The 5,907-nt window shown below is 39.2% G+C and overlaps 1 pseudogene; it reads right to left on the bottom strand.

The window, feature by feature from the left end:
* Positions 1 to 4,708: 4,708 nt before the first annotated feature.
* Positions 4,709 to 5,223, bottom strand: LOC144581577 (small ribosomal subunit protein eS17 pseudogene; annotated as a pseudogene).
* Between the last annotated feature and the right edge of the window lie 684 nt (positions 5,224 to 5,907).

Below are 5,907 nucleotides of genomic sequence, written 5' to 3'. Positions count from 1 at the left end.
TTGTTTCCATTCCAATAGAGATAAATCGCTGCCTTTCCATGATGGAAGAGATCTAATCAATGTGCCACCAAGTGATTTACCAGTTTCCCCAGGTAATGATGCCATATCAGGGCAGTGTTTCTCTCTGCTGTTGACAGATTAGGCAGTCATTACTAATGTTAGCCAGGTCAGCCTTAGTAAAAAGTCTCTACTGTTAAGCCCATACATAACCCCTATCCATATCACCATGACCACTTATTTCATAGGCCCATTAAGCAACCACTGAAATGGCCAAGAATGAGGCTGACTGACATGCATGGAGTGAGTCATTTTTCTTCACTTGCTTAAGACCTCCTTTGAAGTGAATTCCCTTTGATAAGTATTTACATGGGATACAAATACCTCCACCATCTGTACCCATTCACTATCTTTAATTCAACCACATCTCTTCCCTAGACTTCTTTGTCACCAATCTCCCAACCTTGTTTCTTCAAAGTCACCATTATCCAAGCAGTTAGCCATTGCCTGTAAATGCATTCTTTTTTTTTCTGGCTATCTCTTACTACTGGAAAGTGTATAATTAAATTTACTGCTTAAATTTCTGCCAACTGGGAGGATTTTCCTTTATTATAATCCTGTAGGGTTACCTCTGAGTGTGACTGTAGTAATATAGCTGTCCACTCTTGAATAGCGGTAACATAATGTGCAGACCCATTTATAAGTCAGACTTCTTTTTCTTCCTCAGATGGTCAGTCATTTGGAACATCCAAGGAGGCCAAAGTCATAACTTGAGGGAGAGATGATGCAACACTAACCAGAGTTAAAGAATTCTGAGTCACCTGTTCAGTTTACTTATTGGCTCTACTCAAGCTTGGTCTTTTATATTTTATTTCCACTTGACTATATATTGCTTCTTGCCCAGTCAAAATTACAGCTAGGTGTGTCAAAAACACCCAGTTCATAATGGAAAGCTCAGAACGCAGTTATCTGGCGTCCCATGGTTATAGATTCTATCTCTCTTCTAAGCTTAGTATAAAGACAGAAGCTGTTTCTCAAAATTGAAATAGTTATCTGCCAAAAAAAAATAATGTGCTCCAAAATCCTAGAGGTATTCACTGTGACTTTCCCATTATGCCTGCCAGAAGATCCATACAGTATCTCTATTTGTCACACACACTTCAGGTATCACTGGATCTGGTGAATCATAAGGTTTTTCATGTGACTCTATGTGGATCAAAGAAGCACACTCAAATGTGGCATATAATGCCTCCAAAATACAAAAAGGTCCATTGAGTATTGAACCTCTTTTTCCGCTCTATAGTTCTCACATGTCTTCCTAAGTGATTGCTATTTGTTGTGCATCATATTCAATTAGCATACTGTCATCAAAATAGTGAACCAATGTGATGGTTTCTGAAATGCAAAAATGATCAAGTTCTCTCCAGACTGTAGTATTGCAAAGAGCAGGAAAACTGACATAGCCCTAAAACAAGGCTATGAATGTGAACCATACCATAAACTGCAATTGGAGTCACTGCCTGCTTAACTTTGTGATAGTCTACAGTCATTCTCTGTGATCCTTTGACTTCTGCGCAAGCCAAACAAATTGGGTTGTGATAGATTACTATCCTTACTTCTTTCAAGTCTTTAATGGTGGCATTAATCTCAGCTATTTGGGAGGTAGGGAGCAGTATTGCTTTTGGTTCACAATCTTGGTAGGAAGTACAAGAAAGTTCTAGGGTCTGAGATCCAATATGGGAATTCTGCCAATAATCAAGTATGTCTATTCCAATCTATATTCAAAAACTGGGCAAATAAACACAATATAAGTCCTTGAGCCAACTTGAGCCAGACTTAAGACTCCATCTATTACCTGCAATCATAGCTCTCACTTTGACAGACAGGCCACAGTGGCATTTTAGGTCCCCAGAAAGTAGACAATTCAGAGTGAGTATCTAAGAAAGTGAGTATCTAAGTAATCCCCTCAAAGATCTGGGTATTTCTTTTTCTCCAGTACGAAATCACCGTAGGTCCTCTAAGAAAAGCTTGGAGAAAGATTTACATTTACGTACTTTCAATTCTCAAAGAGGCAACAAGACTGAGACCCCTTTTCAATCAAAAGGGATTTGGGGTTTGTGAGTTGACTTAGGTCTGAAAACTGAGTGGAGGCTATGATTCTCCATTGTGGTAACACAGGTTTTTGACAACCGTACCAAAGTCAGGTTTTTGACAACCATACCCAGAGTCTTTTTAATGTTACATATATTGACCAACACTATAAATTGCCCATCTATTTTGTTCTTAGGGACACTGTGATCAATGAGCTACCACCAAAGATCCTGCAGAACAATGCATTCTGATTACCAGGACTTTACTGCAGTCCTTTGTGGTAGACACACACCCCCCACCAACCCTTGTTAAATGCTGCTGCTGACCTCTGATACTCTGGGTCCCACTGTCCTCCCTGAAACCAACAAACTCCTATTTCGAATCAAACCTTTCTAAGACCATAACCTGCATACAAAGGGGGAACAACCCTAGAATTTTCAAGGATGCTGGTACTCTTCTCCCTAATTTACTCTTCTCCCTAATTTATTTCTTAGTGCCTCAATAAATGGAGCGTCTTCTGGATAGGGCTGCCAGATTGAGCCAAAAAGAAAAAAAAAAGAAGAAGCAAACTGAAACAAAAGATTTCAAGTTAAATTTGAACATCAGGTAAGTACAAAAATTTAGTGTAAGTATGTCCCTGCTCTAGCCCTGAGTTTTCCCCAGGCCAGAGTTAGTTCATAGCTGTCAGGCAGAGTATGCAGAGCAGGGCAAGGAAGCAAGGACCAGGCAAGCCTGATCGTTGGCAAGCCTGAAGGTGAGCATCACTGGGTGACCGGTGTGCTACTGGCCATTGCAAGAAAATTACGAGGAACTATGTAGAGAAGCATCCTTACTGTGGTGACCTTCCAGCACTCTCTACTGGCAAGGGAAAATCTACCAGCTTACAGGAGGCAGCTCCAGTATCTCCAACAGGGCAGTAAAGTGTAGATTTAGAGTTGCAAGTCAGCTGGTTTTAATTAACTGGCACAAGTACAAATGATAAAATTCTGTACTATTAGCACATGAATACACAAGTCAATGGCATGGACCAAAACTCCAAAATAGACTCAAAGGCATGAGAAGGATATATATGTCTATATGTGTATGTATATGTATGTATGTAAAGTATCGGAGTGGACTAGTTCTTTAAATTTAATGGAAAATCTACAAGAAATTAATAAAACTTTTCACATACAATCCATAGGGTAAAATATTATAAAAACTCAAGAGAAATGACAACTTAGAAAGACATTTGCAACTTATATCACAGACAAATCAGCAAGAAATTAATAAACTAATAAATTATCAAAATTACATGAACAGTATTTCACAGAAAAAACAATACAAATGCCTCTTTAGTGTATGAAAAAAATGCTCAATTTCCCTCATAAGGGAAATGCTAATTAAAACTACAATGAAATACACATCTTTGCGTCTCAACCTGAGTACTGAGCAAAAAATCTGTTAACACATTGTGATAGTAAGGGAATGGGGAAACAAGAGCTGTCAATCATATTGGGAGGGAGTAAAAAAGGATGCAACCTTAATCATAAGCAATTATTCTGCAAAATTATCAAAATTACATGTACACACACTGTTTTACTCAGCACCTGCACTTCTACAAATTTTACTATACATGTACTTGCATAGGAGTGAAATGACATACGGCCAAGGATACTCATTGCACTATCATTTGTAATAGCAAAACATTGAAACTCCTTCCAGTTTCCAGGAAGATGGGATTGGCTAAATGCTTATGATATGCAACCTTCATCATTCAGTGGAATACTATGTGGCTCATAAAAAAAAGAGACAGCTCACTTGGGATGTGGAACAATGTTTGATGAGATTTAGGATATACTATCCTAAAATATTTTATGCTGATGGGATTTGAGAAAACAGCAGAAGCAGTAAGTTTTCTCTGACCTTTTCCTGCCCTTCTCTCCTGACGGAGGTCATAAAACCTAGGAAGGATTTTCTGCCGTTCCCCTAAAGCAGGTTATTAGACCTTCAAATGAGAGGTGCCCTCCCTATACCTGGAGGGAAGGAACATCCTTAACTCTGAACACACAGGGATGAAAAAAGAAATCTGAACAAACAGGCCTGCTAAGTTTACCCCAGTTTATTGCCATTAGATCATAGTCTTTTCTCACCATTACAGTTCTTCATGACTATTCACTCTTCAACAAACCTACCATAAAAAATACTCAGGTTTACTGTTTCTTTGGCTCACCATTTCCTTGTGAAGTCTCCAATGTCACATGAAGCTTATTTTAAATACATTTGTATTATTTTCTCTTGTTAAACTGTCTTTTGTCATATGGTCCTCAGCCGTGAACCCAGGATGAGTAGGAGGAAAAATATTTTTCCTCCCCTACACACGTTCAAAATCATTTTAAGTGGAAAAACAAAGTGCGTAAAGTTCTGCTATTTCCATAAGTGCTTGTGTGTATCTGTAAACTTCAGAATCCCTGAAAAAAGATACAAGAAATTGGCAATGGTCGTTTCCTTCAAGGAGGTGAACTGTTGACTGCAGCCTGGAAGTGGGAGTGAAACATACTTGCCATTGTGTCTGTCTATCTTTACTTTTTTTTTTTTTGTCCCGGGTTTATTGAACATAATACAGCATTGCAGAAGAGATTCAAACAGGTCCCTGAGGCATTTTAAAATTCATCCCAACTGCAGGCTGAGTGACCTGCAGATTGGGCAGACTGCTGAAGTCCAAAAGCTTCAGCATTTCCTTAGTGTCAGGATCTACTTAAATGATCTCCTGATCCAGGGCTGAGACCTCAGGAACGTAATTGTCTCTCCTTTCTCTGTCCTGCAGCTTGATGGAGATACATCTTACTGGGCCTCTCAGAATCTGCTTCATTAGATGCGTGACATAGCCTATCTTGTATTAGAGCTTCTTGCTAGGAATAATGGTGATCTCCTTGCACACACTCTTGTTTGTGTGGAAGTCATTGCTCAGGTGCGTGTACTACTTTTCTATGATGACCCGGGCCACCTTCTTCACGAAGTTGGGTCGAACGTGGCCCATGTTGGTGGGTCCTTGGTGAAAGAGGAGCCGTTAGATACTTTTTGAATTTTATACCATATTACATGTGTTACTTATTTTTAAAATGTAAGTATTCTTTATTTTTAAAAAATGTAAGATTACAGTATACTGGTGACATTCTCAGCTGCACTTACTGGATTCCATTGCTAATTGGATTTTAAGGAGCATAATTTTGCAAAGAGCCTCCTCCAACCAAGCCTGGTCTGGCAGAGGACACTGGTGAGGTGTTCTGAGCCTACACAGACCTCAGTGTCTGATCTGATCTGCAGATACAAAGACGCATGTGTTTCTTGTGTTTTGCTTACCATGTCAGCAAGACTTGGCTGTCAGCAGGCTATGGAGAGCATTCATCTTAGAAGGTGCTGCTTTAATTTCTGAGCTATGCAGTGATGCAGGCTCAGTAGGAAAGGATTTTCCCAAGTCATTGTAAACATCATTTTGGCTCTATGACAAGGTCCCATTTCAGGAAATATTTCATAAAGAACTCTGACTGCTCCATAATGACTGCAGTACTCTTTTGTATGTATTTCTGAACAATGGTTGTTGTACAGGAAAGAAATCCACTTTTATTAACCCACAGTAACCAATTGCCTTTGTTTTATAGGAAATAGGTGCAGTGAGGAATCCTTTTATGCCCCACCTACTGTAAGGATCACAGAGTACTTAGGTTAGTATGTTTTTGTTCATTTACTTTGGAATTACAACAGATGCATCTATCAATTCCAGAAAAAAGGTTAACTGACAACAGGATCTTCAAGTTGACATTTTCACTTGGGCTGGCT

The sequence above is a fragment of the Callithrix jacchus genome, chromosome 2, assembly GCF_049354715.1.
Source record: "Callithrix jacchus isolate 240 chromosome 2, calJac240_pri, whole genome shotgun sequence".
Classification (NCBI taxonomy): Eukaryota; Metazoa; Chordata; class Mammalia; order Primates; family Cebidae; genus Callithrix; species Callithrix jacchus.
Note: the sequence above shows the minus strand (reverse complement) of the source record. Positions and strands in the feature narration are given on the sequence as shown.